At 46.7% G+C, this 25,288-nt stretch overlaps 1 protein-coding gene and 1 long non-coding RNA gene across 3 annotated transcripts in view; one reads left to right on the top strand and one right to left on the bottom strand.

Annotated features, from left to right (window-relative positions):
- LOC135899536 (uncharacterized) overlaps positions 1 to 11,944 on the top strand; it is a 129,713-nt gene extending 117,769 nt beyond the window's left edge. Inside the window, exon 4 of the long non-coding RNA XR_010563642.2 lies at positions 11,562 to 11,944. This is a non-coding gene — a long non-coding RNA (uncharacterized lncRNA). The remainder of the gene's footprint in view (positions 1 to 11,561) is intronic.
- The window catches only part of LOC135899532 (hemicentin-1-like), a 237,907-nt gene that overhangs the window by 150,835 nt on the left and 61,784 nt on the right, over positions 1 to 25,288 (bottom strand). The window lies entirely within an intron of this gene.

The raw sequence follows: 25,288 nt of genomic DNA, 5'->3' as shown, positions 1-25,288 counted from the left end.
ATCATAGAGTAACATAGTAGACGACAAGAGTGGGCAGTCGAGCTGTTTCGCGGCCGAGCTACGGAGATTCACCGATTCCGCTAGGTGGCAGAGCACGTCAAGAAAAATGTGGCTGTGGCTGCGGCCGTGGCTAGCGGCTTGACAGGCGGCCAGTCAGACCCCGTCACCGTCACCAGGCTCGCGCGCCGTTACTCTGTAAAATGCACCCGAATATCGTTGTCAGGTTCTTCTGCCAGCATCTGACTCTACCACTTCGTCACCGTTTCACGGTAAGGCCACAGGAAGTTAGTTTGCGCGTTCTTAAAGACTTATTTTCTTCTTATTTCGTTGTGTCACTGTTAGCCGCATGAATGAGAGATGGAGGGGGCCATAGCGGTCATGAAGCCGTAAACAGCTGCTTCCCCATTTGTAACGTTGAACTTCATTTTGCCAAATCCCGGCCACGGTGGCCGCATTTCGATGGGGGCGAAATGCGAAAACACCCGTGTATTTAGATTTAGGTGCACGTTAAAGAACCCCAGGTGGTCAAAATTTCCGGAGTCCCCCACTACGGCGTGCCTCATAATCAGAAAGTGGTTTTGGCACGTAAAAACCCCATATATTATTATTAACTTCATTTTGCAGTCTTTTCTTATCATGAGCAGCAACGAGTGGTGACAATGATAATAGTGGCGTGGCAGTGTCCGAGCTGTGAGGCACGTTCAAAAAATGACGCAGTTTTAAAATAAAATAAAATGGTGGATTTCTGAATCTAGCGCACATCATAAGGCAAGGACAAAGTGAAAACATATTTGTGTCCTGCGCCAGATGCAGCAATGGAGCACCAACATACCCATACTTACGTTATTTCAAGTAAAATTGTTCGTTAATAAATGCGGCCTATGAACACATGCCATTCGGTGAAGAGTGCTTTGTGTTGAATAATTCAAGAAGCTTGTGCGCAGCGGCCCCTGAAAAGGCTTGGTGCCCCCCTTTTGCGAAAAAAATATGGCTATATTTAAAGCTTTACACGTGCAATATTTGCACTATGGCAATAGCGTACTCCCTCAACCTCGCAACTAGGTCTGTAGGAACGTAGCTGCAATGGCGAAGTAATAACGAAAGGGTTGTGAAAAATTTAGAAACGACTGCAACGCAAAAAAAAAAAAATAGTTCATTTGGGTTCATTTCCTTTTTTGCTGTTCCACTGCGCTCGGTTGCCAGACTGTAAAGCACGCTTTACAAGCGGACTGCTTAAATTAGGCAGAGCAGTCCTGTCATGTGTGCCTACTGATTTCCACACATGCGAACCCACATTGTTATTAATTGCAGGCCCACATAATACTGAAGCTGCATAATACTGCATGTAAATGTGAGTGTGTTACTGCTTAGACGTGAGGAGTGAAATACTGAGGTAGGAGAAAAGTAGACAAACAGATGTGGAACCCGTCCGCTCCGTTGGCACAACTTATCATAGTTCCGTAGTTATCATTGCATTCATGCGCTACGGCAGGAATACCAAGGCCAGTGGCTGATAATGATGACACGCTAAAAATTATATACTTAAAAGACATTATGGTTCTTGTAGCAGTTTCGAACGTGTGAATAGAACTTTTGATCGACACACATCCTAGTTATCATGGATTACACTGGAAAAAAAATTATTGCAAGTCCTTGCTCGTGACCGAGTGGTAGAAAAAAAAGACACTCTTCGCGCCAACAGCAAACTCATTCTCCCAAGCCGAAATGTGGCTACCGATTTAGACAACATCCACTGCGCAGCGTTGCTTCGTTTGCATCGTGCATCGAGCGAAGCGCGGGGAACTACAAATGCCTAGCACAATCACCACAAATCAAGTGACGTAAACGATCACGGCCCTGCCACATGTCGCGCATCCCAACTCGATTTACTCGACGCCGGCAGAGGTTGAAGAAGACGGGAATCGTGCAACAGTCCGGTGACGACGGTGGAAGAAGTGATGCCTAGAAATCACTATACGAGACGGAGGAGAGAACAAGATAACAGAAAACAAGATATAAAAACGAAGAGAAAAGGAAACAATCGAAAATAAAAAAATGAGGGTCGTATTTTCCGCTGCCCCGGCGTCGCCAAGTTTCCCCGGGGGTATTTCGCGAGCCGGCCACGTAAAATTCGATTGCAGTCAGAACCACCAGCCTTTCCTTCCCGTGGCTTGGGCAAGCTAGAAGATCCGCTGCAATGCGCGTGGCGTCCCAGGCTGGGAATGTGAACGAAGAAGGAACTCGGCTACCACCCGTGAGTCCAGTATATATATACGGCGGCACACGACGCTTGGTCAAACGGCTGGCGACCCGTTTACCGCTTCTTGCGCTGTCCCTAGCACACACGAGAGGCCCAGAGACGCCGAACCTTGGCAGCGCGGAATGCACGCAAGAGTTACGTAAACAAAACAAAGTAAAGCAATAAACAAGAAGAACGTGAGATAGGAGAAACCTAGGAAGTGCTCAGCAGCCCCTCTTCCTTATGGAAGGACGAACATCTCCAGTCGCGGGGCACAAAGGAGAGGCCACCAAATGCTTGGGCGGCGGACGCCTCGCTGCCGCTTGGAAGCGTTCCTGTGTATTTCCTTCCGGAATGGAATACGTGAGGTCCCGGATAATCACGTGAAAGTAAAAGACGCGCTCCGGTGAAGATTCGTATAGTTTTGGAAGAACGTGTTGGGCCACTCCCCGGTGAATTCCTCCGAGCCAGCTGTCTTGTTGTAGCCCGCTCTTGTTTACACTTTGTTTATAAGGCTCACTTGCCTGGGCAATTCTTTTGTATTTTTTACAGATGCTGGTTCGCATGTCTCATACCAACCAGGAAAGAAAACATAAATTGAAGACTAGTGTCTGTTTTGGCTACTTATTCACAGTTTTTTTTTCCTGCAGTGGTTTTTGTTCTCGTTTCTTTTGTCTTGCGAGATAAGTATTTTTGTGCCACAGTTTACTCGTTGCTTTCGTGGGTGAATCCTTCCACCGATTCGTCCTATAAGCACCACATTTGCTTTCTTTCTTCGATGGCGTCACGTAGTGGAGGCCAGCTCTTTCCTGCAACTGGCGTTATCGCTTGAGTTGCAACTGTGTTATATAGGTTTCAGCTTTCTAGCGGGCCAGAAAAAGGCTCAAGGGAGATTCAGTGGAGTACCACGAAACCTACTTCGCAGCCACCCATTCGGAGAAAGACCCTGTTGGCGACACCAAGATCTCGAGCGCTAAAGATTTGTCTTGGTCCACCCCAGCCGTGCGTCGCCAAGCAACGCAAACCTGACCCGACCATCGATTACAAGAATGTGTCTATGGGATTACCTTGTCTTTTAGGTATGGTTTTGCGTTTGAAGGCGTTGTGCGCTGTGCACTTTCAAGCCTACACGAGGAACGCACATAATGTAAACCACTGAGACATTCAACAAAGCCAGGAGTTTCACTGTACAACTTCTTTCCTTCTGCGAATAGTGAATTCCTCCCTATACAATGGGAATGTGAATGTTCAAAATTAGAATAAGAAAAGAGCAATTGAGTTAGGGCCATGCTCACTTTAATTAGCAGCATCCATGCAGATTAGTACGAGTAAAAGCGGCCACTCTTGCTGCAGCAAAAAATAGCAGGAAACGATATCCGTCCTGTATTTTGGGACCATAATTTAATAGCGATTTATTTGTCTGAATTTCGCTTATACCAACGAATCCAAACAAGAATCCATATGCTTCCTCCAATGCAAGCATTTATTTCTCCGTGACTATCAATTTGAGTAAAACGAAACTTTGGAAATATTGATGAAAGGAGGAAATGATAACCATGCTCTGATGGGAAAGGGTTCGAAGACTAAAAAAAGGACAATTTATGGCTTGTTTCAGTCTCAGTTCCAACGCCGATAAACTGGGCTGCTGAAACATCAAGCTGTTGCCTATAATAAGCCTGCAGAGGGTTAACGCAAACTCTTTACATTGACCGGTTCATGCTGAAGTAGTTGTTCCCGAAACCAAAGTGTTCCCTTGCAGAAAGATTATTATATACAAAATACTCTTCTGAAAGCAAGAATATACATATTGCCAAAGACGACCCTGAAAGAGCATAAGGTACAATCTGTGCATAAGAGGGAAACAAATTCAGAGAGGTGAAATACTGGCGCACACAACAAAACCAATACGGACAAACAACTAAAAATGAAAGTAGCTATGAAGGAAAGGGACAGCATGGTCTTTGTCTTCATAGGAGAAAAATACACTAAGATATTACTAAGAAAAAAAAAGGTACAAGTTTGTTCACCCGGCTCAGTGATGTCGAAAACAATTTTCAAGGAACAATCGAGATAGTTTTTGGTATTGGAAGTTTTAGGCACCTTTAACTGTGCCATCATCAAGGTGTTCCTGAGAAATTTGACGCGCTTGTGAAACCATGTGCGGAATTCTCGCTTTAGTAATGCGGAATATGCCGGTTCGGCTCCCGCCTGTGGTAGATTATTCTGTCGTTCTCGTTTATTTTTCTGTAAACATCAATTCTATATTTCGATAACTGTAACAATTACTTCGCCTATGCATGACTTTCGTATGGTATTGATAAAAAAAATTAACCTTTTGGTTCACTTTATTCTTCTCCATCATAGCAATTACTGCACTACACAACCTCACCGACAGCGGCGCACAGCTTTTCCAGGAAACACGTCGCTTCCCATCACGGCCCGGCCCATAATAAACATTTTCACTTGGTTCGCTGTTCGCAATGCTAATTGCTTTTTCGCGTCATTTTCTCCCCCAGAAGTCTGACTGAGATGTGTCCCTGAAATGAAACGCGAAAGGCTTTAACGCCGGCAGCAGCAAGATCAAACAGTAAGACCAAACACGCGCGTACCTAGTCCACCAAAAGCTTTGAATCATTCAATCCCAAAAGAGCTAGATTGAACCGTTCACTGCGTCTCTCACGCGTAATCTCTTAATACCCTAGCTTACCACATTTCAGCCATGACATTGCTTGATTTCTTTTTTTTTTACCTTGTGCGGGCCATCGTGGAAACTCGTGCACAAGTATTCGATTAATGGGTTTGTGCAGATTAAGTTACGAAAGGAAATTGGTGACTTTTCCGTTTTCCGTTATTCCTTGATAGAGCGATATTAAAGCGAACGTAATGGGCGCGAAAAACAAAATAAAGTTGAATAAACGAGCCGTTTAACGAAATCTGTACGCATTAGCGGATTAACTTATACCTTAAGTGTGCACTTTACGAGCATTGCTAAACTATTACAAGCAAAAGCAACATAGTAGCAATTAACCAATATGCAATTCTCTGTTGCACTGAACCGCTCTAACATACATATGTTAGACATATGACGGCCGTTCAAACTTTTACGTTATCGCTGCAGTACGAAAGCACTCCGGCCGACACTGCATCTTCTGCACAAAAGTTTCTAATGGGCATTTACCGCACACGACGAGCCCGCATTATTTTGGAAAATGACAGTTGCTGACGAGGAGTTAATCTATGAAATATGTAAACTCTAAATGATCTCAGTGTGTGCGTTTGTTTACGTTCGCGCCTGAGTGATCGTGTCTATGCGATCATAGTGCGTGTGTTCGCCATCACGGCAACAACCTGTCAGTGTTTTTGAAGCGAAGATTTCTTTGTGTCCCCTCCCAGGTTTCCGTGCACAGTTGGGGATCTACCTCGATACTACGGCATCAGATGTGTCCTCGCAAGGGCTTAAATGTTGTGTCGAACTCGCACCGTTTCTACACTCAGTAGAACTCACGGCACACCCGAGCCTCGCAGCTTTATCAATAGAGGAAGCACTCTCAGCCAATCAGCTCACCATTAAAACCACATCAAATCAAGTCTACCCGGAACCTGTTACCTCACTTCAAAAATCATTCTCCGATATTTTCTGGCCAATGATTGCAATTTCGCTATTTTAGCCAATATTAGAAATTATTGTTACTAGCATCTAACGTTCACCAAGATGCCTCTTCTACTCACTTTCTAGAAGAATGCTTCAAAGTTTTACTTGTTAAATCGGCTTGTTTTGTCATGTTTCCGAAATTAAATTCGTCGCTACGAAGCCGGCTAATGAAAGCACACTTTACACTCCGGACGTAAGCCACTTTAGCCCAGTTCAGCATGATGCTATTTTCGGTATAGTGTAAGAGCTGGTCACTATGCACCAGGCTTATGCATTCAGTTACTTATGCCGGCAGATACACCTGTTTACCGGCAGTTCGGATGACACGCGTTTTATTTCTATGCCTTCCGTCTGCTGCACAAAAAAGCCACCCAAGAGATCAATGCAATAAAGGGAAGGAAATAAACACAGCGAAATCACTAATGTCGAACTCCATCGTGGCCGAACTATACAGGGTTAACGAGCAAAATAGCGACATATTTTGGGAACAAGAGCGAAAAGGGGGTTGCAGATAGAAGTGGGCAATATATTCTTGGCTTATATTGAAATTGAATTATGTTCTTACGAAGGAAGTACGGAGTTGCTATTTTTCGATAAAGTGAGACGGTAGTGATAAGCAGTTTCTCGTATCACCGCGAGCCCGAGAGATCCACTCGAAACGTAAAAGTTGCAGCTAAACCATCCACCGCTCTCTATAGCGTCCAGACGGTCTCTTGGGGCACTTGCGCGACGAAAAGCCACTTACAGACGGCACGATCGAGACGGTGCTCGTATGCGCCCTCCTCGCCACCGTCTTTCGATTACACGTAAAACGGAACGAAGTTCGAAGGGTTCAGCTATACCGGGGCGAAAGGGTCCGTGTGTCAGGGCGACACCATTCCTCTGCCTGCTCGAGTTAACAACCCTTAACCGAACCCGGCCACAGCTGTGCGCGGCTCTCGGACCGTCCGCCATTGCGTCGCCCGTGGAGCGCGTAATGGAGGCTTACTACTGCAGGCCAGCTGCTGCCCTCACGATGGTGGCCGGTAGAGGATACTTCGCCCTCCTCCTCCCCCGTTCTTTCCGGCCGTCTCGCGCTTAAGCCGGCGTAATTTGAGGCTCTCGTCTGTGTCTCCCACCGAGCGCTCGGCGCTACCAGTTCCGTGCAGTGCATAGTCAGCGGTGTGGCGCGAGGAATTTCGCCTGGTGTGAAAATGGACTTGGTGGGCGCCAACCACTGTTGCGAAAGGAATTGCACCGGATGCTTCCGCAGTAGCTGACCAAGTTTCCGCCATGTGCTATAACTGGTGACCGCAGCCCCGTACGATATCAGCGCTACGACAGGAGTCACTTTTTACATATTCAGGAACAGTACAACGGTGACGCGTCAAACAAGTTGCTAAGGCTGCATACCTGAAATAAGCGCAACGAAATAAAGCACACAAAAACAAAAGACGCAACATAGCGCTGACCAATGAAACGCGGTATACTCATCTGACGGTGTAGCATAAATATCACCCACCACACCGGGTGTTCGGCACCAGCGAAGGCGGCTGTGAAGCTGAGCTGTAGACCTTGACGAAAACAACAGTGGATCGACACTTAAATTCATTCATGCAATTTCACGCTGGGCTACGACCTATGCGAGCAAGAAGTTTATGGAATAATTTGCTAGTGTTCGTTGCATTTTACAAAGCCGCGCTAAATCTTATACGTGACCGTATACGTTATGTTCAAACGCATTCGCGTGAAATGTAAGACGTTTATGTATCTCGGAAGCTCGTTTCACTGTCTTCGACACCTAGTCGTTTGTCACGAAATATATTTTGCACATCGAGAGGCACATACGTGTCGCATCCTCTATAGCGTCCGCACTATTCACCAAACTATTGTAAACAATTTTAAATCTTTCTTTCATTTTTTTTTTGTAATGAGGCTCGCAGATGTATACTTTTGCTATAAACTTATGCGTATACACCCGAGACACGCAAGAACCAAACTGCAAGTCCAGCTTGAGAGGTGTGACACTAAATAATTAATAAGACGTGCAGCTAATGGCGTATCGCGTACTCCCTAATTGGCGTGACATCGCCGCATCTACTGCGATGTGCGCAACTGCTGCAGGCCGAATGTGGCAACGCGCTCACTTCGTGGCGCCGCTGCCTCCAACGGGCGGAGGACTTCAGCCGGTTCAATTTTATAGCGTGCGGAAATTGGGGGATTTGGGAAACGAGCAGTGTGAAATTGGAAGATTCTCTATATACATCTCCGGTGCGTCCATCTGTGTCCGGCGACAACTGCTATTGCTCTTTTTTTTCTATTTCTAATCTTTTCCTATTGCGCGCTCTTGTTCTTTTGAATCAACCTACTTATTTTCTTTGCGCACGCACTAGCTTCGATTCCTAAACGCACCCTTTTCCCAGAACATTAGAACGTACGCAATGCCATTCCATCTCTCCTTGAGCACGAGCAGGAAGTCATTTCAGTTTCGCGATGCAAGACATTCGTGCGGAAAGTGGCTGCTTTTGTAGAGATCAATAATCGTTGAGGGCCTGCCTACTTTTGTCGCCTTTTCGTTACTGCATTGTTGTAAAGGTAGGACTTAGGCAGACAAAGCGTAGCCTGCCTAAGCCACCGTGAAATAAAGATTTTTTATAAGAGATGAGATTAAATCAGGCTTAACTGACTGACTGATTGACCGACTGAATGACTGACTGACTGAGTGAACAGAACTGAACTGGACTGGACGTAACTAAAATGACCTTAATTAATCAATTAATTATTTAATTGTCAATTAATTCTGATACGGTGTAACTAACGTAACTGCGATGAGACTACTTAGACCAGTTTAACACTTAATTATGCATTATTCCATTCGTGGCCGGATTGATTTGGAGCTACCCGCCGTGGTTGCTCAGTGGCTATGGTGTTGGGCTGCTGAGCACGAGGTCGCGGGTTCGAATCCCGGCCACGGCGGCCGCATTTCGATGGGGGCGGAATGCGAAAACACCCGTGTACTTAGATTTAGGTGCACGTTAAAGAACCTCAGGTGGTCAGAATTTCCGGAGTCCTCCACTACGGCACGCCTCATAATCAGAAAGTGGTTTTGGCACGTAAAACCCCATAATTTAATTGATTTGGAGCTGTCAGTCGAAGGCACACTCCTCAGCCAACGTGAGAGTGATATTCGTTGCGCTTCCGTGGTGAATGACGCTGGGTGTCAAAAGTGCTTTACTTCTCGCAATCTGCAGTCCAACATATTGAAAAGATAAGCGGATCTTTTCGTAATAACATAGCCACAAGAATTTAAATGTAATATCTGAGCACCAAAAAGAGATGTGGCTCGTGCTGAAGTTGAATGCGTCGGTTAGCTCAAATGCGATCTCTCTGGTAGCAACTGTTTCACATCATGTCCACGTTCTTCCAAATGTAGCTTCTACTGATTTATGCCAGTCGAGCATAGACGCCCCTGCTTGTCAGCTCCGCTGTCATCCCTCATAAAACAGCCAGTATGAACGTAACTTCAGATTATATTAAGGTCTTATCACAATGGATGTCATCAATGTATGTTGCATGTATCAATGTAAATAGAGATTATGTTACCTGAACGAAATTAATCATTTTCGGCTCCACAGCAGGTGCCCTTGCGACTGACGGTATTTCTAGCGGTGTTATTGGTTCAGCGCAAAACGGGTTTCTATTTATTTAAGAACAGCAGCATTGGAAATTAAGTTCGAAGAAAAGTTTTTAGGGTCTCCGCTCTAGGATGAGTGTACTTTGTGTGCGTGTCCTCAAATGTGCGTAATTTTTTTTATTACAAGCATCATGCCCCGTTCCGGTATTCTAACATATAAGAAGTGATCAGACAGCGCGAACTCTTCAGTTGTAGTGACTGCAGTGATGGCTGCATTATAGACCAAATTATTTAAAGTGGGATGGCACGGCACAGCGCTTAGTACGCAGTGCGAAGCGGAATATCTGCACAGGACTGCTTGGTGCATCATAGACAATGAATCTGTGTTTTTCTTCATATCAATCTCTCACGCTGCGAAATACTGGCAACTCCTCCAGGCAGGCTGTATTACTAAATGATAAACAAGAGACAAGGAAGCCGCTTAAGGACGTCCGCAGAATTTCGCCACTATCACATGGATGCTCTGGAGTGCGAGATTTGTTTTAATATATACGCTATTGGAGAGCACTTCCCATGTTACTAGCGCTCTCGTAGGGCCTCTACATTTTTATCGAAACACCGGTTATATAAAAAGTTAATGTCCGTTGTCTGCCTTGATGACTTCATTATAATAAAGGTTTCTTATGTTTTTGTACATTTGCGGCCATTCAAGTAAGTACAAGCATTCAAACTTACAGACTACAGGCCCAAAAACGTTACATTAACAAACATTGTACAGTGGCAATGTGTACGTTAGAGACATGAGAGGGAAAGGAGCGACAAACAGTTTCATTTTATTTGCCATGTACGCATGACAAAATGAGGACGTTACCGTTTCCTTTTATTTCTTTTTCTTGTTTAACCTGATGTTCAGGAGCCCGTATGTATGATGTCAACCGCCGGCACTAACTAAATTTATTAGAATAATTCAGCACGCGGGTTAAGAGGGGTTAAATTGGTAGTGTGGTAGTGCGGTCCACTTGTCACGGCGTGATACTGATGTGACCACTTGGGATTTAGTCTTAAACCACCTAATTGATATGTACGCGCCGATTAAGAACTGAGGCAACAATTCATACTAGATAGTACAGACTCTTATCTTGGGGAAGGGTTTGGAATATTAGGGAGCTTGTAGAGCTGCCGTTATAACCTTAGTTATCACGGATAACCCGTAGGAATGCCACGCATACACCTACTGCTCAGAGCAACACTTACGAACTTACGCAGAGTCATGACACCCGATCCTTCCTGGTATCCGCAATCCACGTTTATGGTTTTAATTCATTTAGCATTCCTTCGGAACTTACAGCGATTTCGCGTGACGGTCAAACCGCTTTCGTAGGGCTATACCGAAAATAATTAAGTCTAATACAGTGGTAAAATTCACACACTAGTACGGTGCCACAATGCGATGGTATCAGTGGTAAGCGGTATGTTCTCGCGTTCTTCCCTCGTGACCTCAGTAAACTGGACCACAGGCGCTACATGCTGTTCCCAACTGGTGGACTCGGTGGTAAAAGGAATGCCACTTGTAAAACATAGTGCAACGTAGTGCCGAAAGTGTCCTCCCCCCAACGCATGCTAAAAGCATTCTTGGATAGAAACTGGGGTTGGCCCTTCATATGATGTTCATCAAGTGCTGCAATGCCCCATGGTCACTATTCCCAGCTTTACAGCACCGCTGCACCCCATGCCGTGTTGTCTGAGAGAACCTTTGGCGCTGCACGCCATGGCATGAAATGTTTTGGAAGATACCACACCTCCAATCATTTCTATTGTTAGTTAATCACAAAACTTGGAACTTTCTCCGAGAACGGCGCTATAGAAACGTACAAACTTTGGCGTGAAACCCTGCGACTGCTAGTACATGCAGGCGCACAATGTCATTTCCTGTGTGTAAAAGCTTCTTCACTGTTTCTGTTAGAGCGGCTTTTGGAAAGAAACGCTTTGCGCCCCGTTCTACAAAGTTGTTTCCATCCATTTGCGCTGACTTATTTTCTTTGCATTGCCATGAACAGGAAGACGTATGAAGCGGAAGAGCGTGCTTTGTGATTGTGGCATCGGAGCCGCCGAGTAAAAAAACCCCAAGACAAAACGTGGACGAGGAAGAGAGGAAGAGGAAGTGTGAGGAAAGTGGAACAGGGCTTTTCTAGGTGCAGCGCCGGTCAGGAAATGTACTTCGCCCTCCCTTTTTCTGCGGCCTGAAGAAAGGCGTCCCAAATGAGCGATGGGAAAGATCGGCCAGAGGCGGAAATGGAGGCGCTCCGGGCATGCTCAAGTTCGGACGCCTTCCAGAGTTGCGCCTTCCGGTCGTCCTCGCTGCGGAGGGCAATGATGGAGAGAGAGCGAATAAAATAGATTTCTATGACCGCAGAGATTTCACAAATGAGAACTTGAAATAAAGTTGTCAGTAGACAAATTGTCACTTCTCTCGCTTAGCAACGGACGTTGGAAGGTGAACAAAATAAAGTACATCCGCTAAGTGTCGCGATTCAAATAAAGTGCTGTTATGGACTAGCTATACTGTTTATCAATGCACTTCCACCATCACTGACACACGAGAGTTAATGATAAAAAAAAAAGACACGAAGGGCAATCTATATTGTTCTATGTCAGAACCTCCGTGGTTGCCTATTGGTGGTCAGTTACTTGTATTGCAGTTTTAGAAAGTCCTCCTTACTTGCCTGAGTCACATTTGTTCGTCTGAGGCCTGGGCCCACATAATCATCACAATTACCGACAAATTTCAACAATCTTTTCTCTATATAAAAACTAATTACCTTCGTTTTCTTGCTTGTAGTTTATCATTCATTATAGCTAGGGTGGAATGAATAATGTACGATGCAACAAAATCAATGACGAGAGTGATCGCTTTATAGCCATTCCACAAAACTCAGTGTGAACCTGTAAAGCTAATTAGGAGAACATTTAACGAGGACAAGTATATTGCAATAAAGAAAACGAACACATACTGGACTTTAGATCAACTGCTGATCTCAGCTATTGCTCTTAAAGTAAGCCTCCAGCCATGAAGTGATGGGATTATTGATAAGAAGGCGTGTAGCCAATATTCTCTAAGCTCAAAATCAGTCTGTTGAACCCTGTGCTATCTACTAGCACCGTAACATAAGATCTATGGAGAGTTTGTGTACGTGGTGAGTTTACGTATATATACGCCAGATATATATGTAAACATTAGGCAGGTAATTCGTGATAATCTAATGGTTCCTCTGCCATTCTAATTCGACTAATTGATCTCCTCCTCTGTATGGTACCGCTTGAGATCACCTTCCCGTAATTGACAGGAATTGGGGCCCCTGCAGCTAGTGGCCATCACCAACTATTAGAGGCGCCTGGATTGCAACTTTGATATTTTTAAAGAAAATTGGTCTCTGGAAAAGTGCGAACGATGAAACAGACCTTTTTTTTTTTCCTAGCTTCTACGTGCTGACAGAAAATCACTTACACGAGCAGCACTAAAGATCTCTTTTCCATAGGCCGCTTTCCAGGAAATAAGATGTCCAGGCCTCGAAACGACACGCGCGTAGGGCGCGCTCTTGCCATACACAGGACACGCCTGCAGCGGTTGTCGTGCTTGGCGCGTTCGTCTCATTCCTCTCCACAGATGGAGATGCGGAACGCAGCACAATGGCGCCGACCGTCTCCAGGGTCGTCTCGCTGTCCCCTCAAGCGAGGGAGCGGGGAGCGCCCCCCCCCCCCCCTCCCCGCTCAATCCGCTGCGGGCGCTTCGAGACGTCTGCGTGTGCTTCCAGCGCGGGGACGTAAAAACGAGCGTTGGTGTATTTCCGAGAATAAAGGCAGCCAGACACGCGCACAGACGTCCCGTGCCCATTGGCAGCACGCAAGTAGAGACTGGGCCGCAAGCACACGCAGGAGAACACGTCTTCCTCCCAGATAAAATTGCACAAAGAACACGGCCCTATGGCGATGGCGCAAAAATACAGAAAGCCTAGCATTTCTTGCCTGTGAGCAGCTGGAAAAAAATAAAGAAAGCAAAGCTTTCAACGCTAAGGCAGTGCCACAGAAGTGAGAGGAGGCGTTTAAAGAAAAAAAAAAAGTTACGAGGAGGGACACGCTTCAGACGGACCTAAAGCTTTGGTGTCGCACGAAGCGAGCGTGTGGTACTGGCAAGAAGCACGTCGCCCCTCTTTACTGCACCCATGCAGGCCTCCGGCACCATAGAAACCTCGATAGCGCCGAGGAAAAGAAGATAAGCGGGGCAACGGACAGGCCGGCTGTTTTTAGGGAACGGAGCTGGTGAGAGGATGCGTGGTGGCGAGCCGGACGCAGTTTTGCATGGTCACCTCGGCTCTTTCGATCGGATGAGCAATTTCAGTGAAGAGTACACCCTCACACCCTCCGCCCCATTCCTTCCCCTTCCCACCTCTTTTACCTTCTGACGACGGTGCTGCTGCCAAGGGCGCCGGGTTCTATAGTCAGCCGCGTGCGAAAGACCGGGCCTACCGCGCGCTAGGGGACCCTTCGGTTCTCGGGTTCCCCGTGTTATTCCGCGATAGCTGGAAAAAAGAAGGAACGGCAACCGTTGGCGTTGCACAAAGAACCGCCTTCGTCCTTGTTTGAGGCCCACCAGGCCTCAGCCCCAATCCTACGAGTCGTGCGGAGTAGGGTGAAGCCAGAAGGAGGAAAAGCGCAAGGAAATGGTTCCTAGTCTCTCTCTTTTGTCTATCGGCCTGACGTTCCTTTATTTATCTCTCCTTCCATTCTTCCGCTCAGTTTGGCTTGCGTACGTGACGGTGAGGTTGCGAGTTCTCTCCTTGCTACCTTCCATCTATTTTGCTCTTTATCCGTGAGCAGCGCCCCGGCCACTGCCCCTTGTTGCCTCCGTATCGCGTCTGCCACCACGTGTTATCGTGCGACCCCCGCTCCTCGTGCACACTACAATTCAGCACTTCTGCCTTTCTGTTTTTGCAATCATTTCTTTCCTTTTTTTTTCTCGCATTCTCACGAGCGGGCGTGGAATGTCGGCGACAGGCTCGTCCTTCGCTGTGCCATTTGTTTTCGGCGTTTGCCAAGCGCACACGCCGCCACTGGGTTTGTCTAGCTGTTTATTGTGGCAGAGTACGGTAGTGCCCGTCAATGTTGAGGGCCGGCTACTTCTTCAGAAGCGCTGAGCGCGAACGCCTGTATTGGTAGCTCGAAGACTGCGACAGCTTGGAGACGCGGCAAATGGCCCTTGTCTCTCTTCCGCCGTCCACTGCCGCGGGTCTTTCTTCCCCTACCAGACCTGCTCTTCTCCCCACTACTATTTTTTCTTTCATCTTCTTTGTCTCGAAGCGTATGTTATGTACGAAGAAAAGTATTGCGTCATTTTCTACTGAAATATAAGATGAAAAAATACACCGTTTCTGCCTTTGTTGATGGGGTTGATATCGTTTTTATCAATTCTTAAGACGGTGCGTATCTTCTAATAGTAAACTTAAAATAAGTTACCGGGTTTAACGTTCCAAAGCAAACTCACAGCTTATGATGAACTACGTAGGTGAGAACCCTCGATTAATTTCGAGAATGTGGGGTTCTTGAAAGTGCACGAGCTTTTTTGCATTCAGCCCCTGATGGATTGCGGGCACCGTTATCGGCAATCGAGCTCTCGAACTCATTCTCAGCCTCGCAATGCACAGTCATTGATAGCAGTAGCAGGTAGCATGTGTCTTAACAGCACGCTGAAAATTGTTATTTGATAGTAAGAAAATCCTAGCATATATTTAGTTGGTTACCTGAAATGCACACATATGACAACTTCCTCTTGTTGATGTGCGCGAAGCTGTACTCTCTCTATCTTCTCTTTCCCTCTTTTCGTCCCTATACCCCTTGCCTTAGTGCGGGGTATCGAACCGGACGTGCGTCTGGTTAACCTCTCTGCCTTTCCTCTATTGTATGTTTCTCTCTCTCTCGCGCTTCGCTATAAAAGTGGTGACATGCGTACACTCTGGATATCTGGATATCTGGATTCTGGATTCTGAATATATGGATTCCAACAGCCCTGATATATGCAGATAACGATTTAGTCTCAAACGAACGACCGGGAAAAAAAGAACAAGGACATCCTAATTTGTGTCGTCCACCCCACAACGTGCCAACTTCCCAGCACGGTAACTATTGTATTTGATTATTTAATTGTAATTGCAATACAGCGATATGGTCAGAAGTTTGATTTCGCTTTCTCACGAGCTCTATATTTCGCTTGGTAAATTGTGATACTTCTTATGAGGGGATATTGTTTGCACTTGCCCATTTGCAAATGCACGAAGTTCATATTGCTACTGCGCTGCGGTGATCTACCTGTCTAAGCGGCGCGTAGTACAGAAAGTTTGAAAAAGAAATATTAAATTACACAACTGTTTTGAGCGCTCCGGCACGTAAGAAGAGCTAGAGTGCTTAAAAAAAGCAGTCATTCGTTCGTTTGTTTTTCCGTGTAGCTCCAAGGTACACTTGAGCTTAAATGTACCTCCTTGATCAGTAGATATTTTCGCTATCGGTTATCTTAGCTTAGGTGACACGAGCAGGGGCGCTATAATGTAAAGCTATCCCAAACTTTGCTATTCCAATTCTGCAATCAGCCCTCCGCGATTGGTCACAAATTTTTTGGGCCACCCCACTTCGCCTGTCTGTCACGTGCCGTCACAAAAACCACGATAACTCCCCATCTCATATGACGTGAACACACGGATTATGCATGATTGGAAATGACGAAAGAAAATAATTATTTGTGATTCGACGCCTTATCACCATTAGCGCTCGCCTATTGGTCAAAAGTTTTCGGGCGATGGCCACTTCACCAGCCTGTCACGCGAGGTCACAAAACCGCGAAAACTCACCACGGGAAAGTAACGTGTACGTGGTAACAAGCATTAACATGCTGAACAAAAGTGAATTTTCTTCTGAATAACCGCAGGCTGCCCCTTTCCGAAAAGAATAAAAGATGGCTGCCGCTGATCGCTCAGGCACCGGCTATTCGCATCTGCCGGAGAGCATGAGTTTATTTGCGTACAATAAAGCTTTTTGCGTGGCCATGTAACGTTTTCGAGCACTTTCGACACGTTTACGACCTCGTTCTGCCAACTCTTCTTTGCTGAAGATTCGTTTTAGCAGCATTCTTAACGTTCCGTTGCATGCCATCGCAATTTTCGACCAGCCACAACAAGGTAAGTAAGGGGAAGCGGACCAATAGCAGACGCCGGCACCGCCCTCTTCATCCGCTTATCGATTTTCAGTGCACTGGCTGGGACCCATCGAATGGCACTACCTTTGAGCGTGCTCTTCGCCTCTTATGAGCTAATTAGATAAGACAAGCCTCTCAGTGAAGGCAGTGCTATTTGTGTTTTAAATAAAAGAAAAGTGACCTTTTATAAACGAGGAGAGCGTTAATCGGTCTCTTTAGATAACCCTGTGGATCACCGCCCGATGCTTGCGTCGGCGGCTACACAAATCTGACGTCAGGAGATTGGAATAAAAACATATTGAAATAACTTTCGTAATAGAGCCCTAAGTCACGAGAAAGTGCCTGGTTGTGTCATCTTACGTGATAAAAGCGCGTTACGTAGAATTTATGTGGTTACAAAACGCTGAAGAAGGAGTAAACTAGTACATAAAACTTCTTGAAAGACTGCTCAGCTGATAATTTCATAGTCTTGTTCCTTCTTCACCCGCCCGCCTCCACCTTATATTTCCGGACGTCTACACTACCCCCAACTGCCGGTGCTGTGGAATTCACCCGGCTACGCTTTCGCATATGCTATGGGAGTGCCCAGCACAGTACGCACAGACTAACACCACGACTCTCTCGTCGAGGTTGCATGAGGCTCTGCGGAGCTCCGCCCTCGACGACCAAACCTGGGCGACCCAGCACGCCCGCGAGGCGGCGGCGAGGCAAGCCCTCGACGTCCCTTCGTGGGAGGCGTAGGCCCGGCCATCATAAAGTGCTGGTTCTACAATAAAAGTTTATTCCTCCTCCCTTCTCCCTTGTTCCTTCTTTTTTTGTTTGAACTCCATCCCACAAGTCATATTTTACAATCACTTGTTTCCAATACTTGAAGGCGTATAAATCGCTTATTGCCGCGTGGTACGTTATTGTAGGGTGGGCCCCCATAAGGAACTTGTTATCGTGTTTTGATATTGTGCGGAGAGGTTCATTTCTCATCTATCGCCGCCTTCTGGTTCCCAGAGAATAGAAGTGCATGTGCTCCGAATGCTGCAAAGTATACATCCATCCGTAAATACTCGCCTCGGGATGGGCAGGGCGTTATTCCTGCCTCAGCCGTGTACGGTAGCTGACCACCAAGCTGCCGCGCCCTTTCTTCTATAACATGCATCAGTTTGCCCCAATAGAGCTTCTTTCAGTTGATCCTCAACTACTATCACCGCGCAAGTACCATCGCGCTACGCGTTACAATATACGACAGTGACAACGCAGCGCCCATTCTTTCAGCTTATCGGCGCCATGTCCTAAGTGTTTCTTTCTGCACTAAATATAACCAGCTCACAGCTACGCCGTTGCGTGTATCCGGACACAATGTTTCAATTGTTGTTTTTCGCACTGCGCTATCCATGGACATGTAACCTTGATAACAAAAGGTACACGAGCGACAAGTTATCAACTTAAACACCGTATCAAGCGGCAAATCAAAGATGACAGAACTCGGGAAAGCGCTGCGCAGACAGAGCTGAGAGAATTGCAGTTACTCATGCACGCTGGTGCCAGCACAGAGAAGCGGACAGCGAGATTGTCGCCTACTTCGTCGGCTTGGAACAATTCCCTGGCGCGTAATTTTCATCCATGGGTAGCGGCCTTCTGCGCCTCTTCAGCAAAAACCCACGATCCTGCTTTAGACAGGGAGGCGTGTCGTCGGAAAACTCCTGGACACTACATCTCCGCCGAGCCATTTCCTTCCGAGTTACTTTGCGCGCTCCGAGACGAAGATGGACTAGACGGCTGGCCGTGCCTAGCTTCTGAGTTAACGAGTGCGGAGACGAGAGTTGCGTGAAGGCAATTTCTCCGAGAGCGCTTGATGCCAACTTTTTTCTCCCCAAGTCTCTTCCATTAGTTCGTTTCATGTTCCTCTTCCTATTCGGCTCAAGCCGAGTAGATTCTCAGGAGGCACGCAACCAAGGCGTATCTACTCGGAGAACCAAGGCGTATCTACTCGTGCTCCCTGTCAAAACCGTGCCCGGCTACAGCGACGGCAAGTGACAGCCCCGGTAGACGCGTTATTCCTTCGTCTCACGCTTCGCAAATGGAGCAGCCACGCATTGTTTGCAGTAGGGGTGGTGGTACACTTGAACCAAACTGTTGTAAGCTGTGATTGCTACCAGAACAACAGCGGGCGTGCTATACTGTCCCGACGAATGGTCAAACCGTCATTATAATTGAGTTTGCGTTGAAGGACGCTTCCCCTTCAGTGGCTTGAAGGCACCTTGACAAATACGACTGGGCATTACGCTCAATGCCAGAACACTGTTAATCGTGCTGTGTGTCATGTATACAAGTGAAGACAGTAAACATGCGGAAAAGCAGAATGCTCAGAGTGACGCCTTTAAATAAATACAGCAAGGACTAGTTTGAAATGAAATTCTTTCGAAAGCACTGAGCGATACGATTAATTTGCTGGCCATCTACTGAACGAACTCTTAGAGGATGACACTCAAAGCCTATTTTGCGATAGATGCTGAGCCAAGGTAGCCTGTAGCCGACCTCGCAAAAGAATAAAAACAAATGCTGGCAAGTGGTAAAAAGATCCAGAATGAATATGTCGGAATGCATCTATTTCATCTAATATACCACCTGTAACAGTCAAAATACATATTTTTCGAATCAGCCTATTCTATAACGACAGAGCAGCAATTATTCTGGTTGGAGACTACAACAGAACACAGAAACTGCTTCCGCTACCGCGAAATCTTCAATCATGGTTATCCAGCGTGTGAAAGAATTATTTGTTTAATAATTTAATTAATTTTAACACTAATGTAGGTATTTAAGTGCTGCTGTAAAAATAATGAAATTAGTGTTACTGTAAATTTATTGATGATTTATACATATGTTAAAATGATAGAAGGAGGTGCTGGCGCAAAGGTACGGCACTTTACTCGTCCCATCAGGTTGGTGGATATTCGATAGATGAGTAGCCGAGTAGCCAACGCAGGGTGCTCAGCAGTTAGCTGAAACAGCTATTTCGCTTGTAATTACTCTCGTGTTGTATGATGGCTGTATTCTAGGGAGACATTGCAAGAGGCTAGAGCAATTTACGCAGCTACAAAGGCCACCACTAGTTGAAATACTTTTCGGCTCTTTCTCCAACTTCTCTTCTTAAAATCCCAAATGAGGGACACAAATTGCGCCGGGTGCGATGCCCACATAGTGCTTAACGCTGTCGGGACGCGGAGCAGCTCATTTCGACAGCCTGTCATGCCTGAGGTGTTGAATATGTTACCGCGCATTCGTATTACAAACGTTGGTTTGTCGCTAACATGCGCTTCGCGACTTAAGCCGAGGGTACCGTTGGTAAGCTTGCTGGCTTAACCCTTTCTGAGCCAAGTACGACTCTCATTTACCGAGCGTTTGTTCCAAAATGTGCCAGCGATGAGTCTCACTCGAACAGGGATTTCCTTTCGTCTAATGAGTGCCACGGATGAGTGGCAGTGGTTTCATCATTTTGGTCTGAGGGCTGCGCTATGAAATGGCACCAGTTTCCCAGAGGACTAATTATGCGAGGGCGCAGTTTACGGTAACAAAGCGGAAGCCTGGCTCTCCTGGGTTTTAAGATGGCGGCATGGAGTGAGCCAGCTGCAGAGACGAGGGCCGCCTTCTCGATGCCGATATCGGGCTGCTTTTAGACGTTTCTTCGCCTCAAGTATACAACTAAAACTGCTAAGCTATCGTGAGTCGTACTAGCTTCAACTTAGTACTCGCGACTGCGAAAGATTTAGAGCATCCGGCGACCTCTCTCGCGTGGACGCGGCTGCACAAAAAAGCTTTGCCGCTGGGGCGTCCGCCATTTCTTTTCCAGGCGTCGCCAGCAATAACGTAGTGTATGGACGGCAAAAAATTTGTTCCGACATATATCGCGCTTAATACAGATTGTATCTGAGGCCTTGCGGGTCTGAAACTGAAAAATGCGGTGTCACTCAGTCCCTCTAAAGCATAAAAACGAACAGTTTATCGATCGATCGATCGATCGATCGATCAATCAATCAATCAATCAATCAATCAATCAATCAATCAATCAATCAATCAATCAATCAATCAATCAATCGGGAATTACTTTTCAGTACAAGGTTGTAGAAAACTAATAAGCAAACAAATCGAAGAGTCGATGAGTCTGTTGCAAAATGTTGACGACAAATCAGCGGCATCTTTTCCAGAACATTACAACCTAGCCTGTAGTGGCAGACATGCGACCAATAATAATAATAATAATAATAATAATAATAATAATAATAATAATAATAATAATAATAATAATAAAGAATGAAGAAACTGCACTTTCAGCAACGGGACGAATATCCTGTTCAAAACTTGTTAGGGAAATATCGATTAGTTCAATTTTCTTCTGCTTTTTATTTGATGGCACACGACATGAGTGAGACATATTGATTCAACCAGCGCCGTTATAAGATGCGCAATACGTTCCGCACATTTGCTTTCTTTATCATCCAGGAGAACACGATTCTTTCATGTCGCACGTCAGACACTTGTTTACAGAACGCTCCAGTCCACCAAGCGCGGTAATAAAACTTCCCGCACGCGACAAAGCACGGTCAATACGCTAAACACAGCTTGGGAAATCACGCACGCCACGTTCTCTGCGCGCATGCCACCCCCTCCTTTTTTCAAAAAAGTATTTCTTCGCGACTTACGCCCACAGCGTTGTTATTAAGGCTCCCGAATTTGAGAGCAGCTTTCTCTACAAACCACCGCAGCACACGCCGGCCGAGAAAGACATTCGTTTATTCGATCTGAACGAGGCACGCGAGTTTCCCAGCCCTCCGTCCGCCCAAGAACGAGCGCGGCGGATTGATGAGTGTACCGTCGGCGACGTTGATACGACTTCAGCACGCGGCAGACGAGGAAGGCGGTCGCTCAAAGGAAGTCCAATATATGGATAGGGTCCGCGCTTCGGACCGCCGAAGATTGATTGCGAACCCCATTCTCGGTAGAGCGAGTGGGAAGGGGGAGTAGGCAGGGGGGCGGGGGGGGGGGGTGGCGCTGTTACCCAGCCGGCGTTTTAAGCACGCGCTGCGCGCGCGCGCAATATGGGCGGCGCGCGCCAGCTATGGAGATTAATAACTGTATAGCGCGCACAGAGGGAAATGCTTAGTCACCGATATATAGCCGCCGTCCCGCAGACAGACTCGGCTTCCCACTGATGCCCCGCCGTCGCGAACGATGGAATTCCTATGCCGCCACCGCCGCAGACGCTGCCGTGCCTATGGTGCGTCAACAATATTGAAGTGATGAGGTTTAGAGAAAAGACTTATTGGCTGTCGGCGCCGGTGGGCCGAAATGGGGATCCGCGCGTGGGTACCCACGGTTGGAGAGTTTGCGCTGGGCGATTCCTGCCATCCTCTCTTTTGCCTCTCCCGCTCCGCTCCCCAGTTCCCCATTTCGCGTAGTAGCGACTGCGGTTTTATGCGTTGAGCTTTTGTGGAGGCCGATCGGTTTGTTTGCATTTGCGGGCCCGGCGGTGTACTTGTTGCGTCGACGAAATGCTGGGATTGCGGGAAGCGCCGCATAGCCGAAACCTCGGCACGCTGGATAATTCGAGTTCGTGGCTTCTTGGAGAAATTGGCAAACCTCCCTAAAGACACACATGCTACTATATAGAATTGAGAATGTAATAGAGGCGTACATTTTCTGTGGGCGCCTACCATTCGTATGCCTGCCTGTGTAATAATGTACCTGCGTACAAAGCAGACACAAAGGTCCGATCATGCGTTTTATTCGCCTTGTATTCGAGTAATGGCACATACACGTGTCAACTTTCTCAGATCGTAGTGCGCAAATTGTGCGACGGTGCTGCGAGAGACAAGGAGTTCTATTATTATATCTACTTTTGTCGAATACCTGGTATAATTCTTGATATGAAAGGTGAAGCCTTGAGGCCTTTCTACAGCCAATACAGACTTGTTTCGGGGCGTGCAAGTTTCATTTTGTGGTCTGTATATTTAGAATGGTCCGTTCTATAGGGTTCTTTGTATTTTTGTGTGGACATGGGGGATACAGGCAGAATTATTCGGATGTCTCCGTCAGATTGCATATGCGATCCCACCATTTGTGCATACTTAGTCACAACGTGGCATACATATGTGCATCGCGCTAAAAGTGTAGGTTTTCAAACCGAAGTATACGTCTACGTGCGGGAGACACATAGAGTGCGCATTAGCCTTTAGGGTTTACGGTGTTACGAGTGTTTTACGGTTCAAAAGAAAGGGAAAAAGTGCCAAACATTGTACAGCCGCTATAGGAATAGTGCAGTTTCAATGGATAGTGAACGCAGTAAAGCAGACACAATGACGCGAAACCGGACCCCTCAACTCTTGTCCGGCGGCAGCCTCCGCGGAAGTGCAGGCAGCCCGACACTTCCGCTCCTCCCGTCTTCGCTGTCGCCGTTACGTTGTCTCCGTCGCTCACGAGCTGCAGACGGATTGGATGTCCACTAGGGGGCCTGTCGAAATGCGCGCCTATATCTCCGGGGCCCGAAGCTTCTACCATCGAAACGGGACGCAGCACGCGACGCACGCTATGTAGTATCGGACGTCGCATTCGGACACGGGGGGTGCCCGTACGAGCCATCGCTTTTTTTTTTATTATTTTACTGGGCGGAGCGAGATGGCGCCGCACACTTCGTTCGCGGGGAATAGATTACATTAGGGGAAGCTGTCAGATTCCTAATGGATTATGTGCCCCCGCGCTGAAGCGAAAAAAAAAGGGGGGGGGGGGAGAGGGAGGTTGCCACCGCCGCCGCACCACAGCCCCGTCGACTGGAAAGGTCTAACGCAAAAAAAAAATGAATTGACAGAAAAAAGAAAGGAAGGGAAGTACTGTGGTTCCGGTTCCGATGAGGAAGTAAAAAGAAGTATAAGGGAACGAAGAACGAGAGTGTCGGGAAGGATCTGCCCTGGAAAATTGAAATGGCGGCTGAGCGGGAGGCCCCCTTCTGCGGCCGGGTGCACGCGGCTCTTAAGCGCGAAGTGATGAGCGCTCTAAATGTATACGTCCGACTTAGAGGGTCGGGGCACCGTAGATTGGCGAAATTGGGGAGGGGGGAGAAGTGGTGCAGGCGTTGTTGGCACTGATAGGAATGCTAACGCGAAGCGTAAGAAAGTATGCCAGGAGGAAGCAAGGAAAGGCTTCGTGTTTATTTTTTTTATTTTCAATATTTAACATTCTTTTGTATACATACACTGAAAAGAATGTTGGCTAAGTTGGTCTTTACGCTTTTTTACAAGCCCTCTGCGACAACATTGGTCTTGTTTTCCTGTTGTTATTTTGGGCGGCAGAGAAGGCGATATTGTGTGGCTGCGGAAAGGAACGAAAGTTGTACGCAATACTTCTCCAGTCTTATCCTCATATATTTTCGTATTTTTACTTTCGATAATGCCCTTTATTTCCATCTTACGCATATTTTCATTTTTATAGCGTTCTTGCAACTATCTTTGCGTCATTCGATACTCCGGCAGGCAGTCCTTGCTTTTAATCCGACACCCTCTAAAAACCTAAAGAATGGGCGCACTTTCTGTTCTTTTCACCCCTTCTTTGAAGATACTGTGTCATGCTCCCCTTTTCTGTTTACCTATATTTTGCGACTTGAATTCTGTTTCATGTTCTGCTTTTAATTCCCGGAGTAGTTTTCAAAGATGAGTTTCGGAGGTTCTCGCTTGCCAGCTCCCGGGAAAAAAGAAAACTTGTGCCTTTCTTGTTCATCTTCGTTTGACCTGAAAAGAAACCGAGATGCGCCTTCTTTGATGCATCCAGGACCCGCAAGGGATAGAGATAAGCTTTTGAGTGATACGCTTCTCGGGGAAGGGCTTACGATGTTACTGCCGGAACGCAATCCTTTCGGAAAAAGACATGCATCAACTTCAATCTTCCTCCGGAGTTCCCCGTCTCTTTCATCTTTCTCCGTGAACCCAGCTTTCGCATTCGCGTTTAGTTTAGTATTCTCAGTTTGTTTTTCGTTTACTCTCCGTTTCGATACTCACTGCCTTAAGTAGCCAGCCGCGCGCCGCAATCACTAGAATACTTCGTCCAGAGAGGTTATACTCGGATCGCAGGCTCGATGCGAAGGCTGTGCTACGCGTACACTCTGCAGGAATGGTTATAGGGATCTTGCGGAGACGACGTCTCTCAAACCGTGGAGTGATTACTCACGATGAACCTTCCTTTCCCGGCCTGCTCATGAATTTTTTGCATTTTCGTACGATATTTTACGAGTGTCACGTTACTCTGCAATCCTGCAAAGAAGTATGTACGGATTTGGGGAGGAGCTTCGCCAAGTATTTGCCCAAATTAATGGTGCTCATAGAGCACGTGGATGAACGGATGTGGAGTGCAATGTTGAAGATGATGTCTGTGTTTTGAGATAACTAATTAAGCCATATTGCGGGCTGTTTGAACAACGCTGCCCGAAAAGATGTTTTAACAGTAGCTGTAATTTAATTAAATCATTGGGTTTTAGGTGCCAAAACCACGACCTGATTGTGAGGC

This window comes from Dermacentor albipictus, chromosome 4 (assembly GCF_038994185.2).
Source record: "Dermacentor albipictus isolate Rhodes 1998 colony chromosome 4, USDA_Dalb.pri_finalv2, whole genome shotgun sequence".
Taxonomy (NCBI): domain Eukaryota; kingdom Metazoa; phylum Arthropoda; class Arachnida; order Ixodida; family Ixodidae; genus Dermacentor; species Dermacentor albipictus.
The sequence above is the reverse complement of the archived record's forward strand: the minus strand, read 5'-3'. Positions and strand labels throughout refer to the sequence as shown.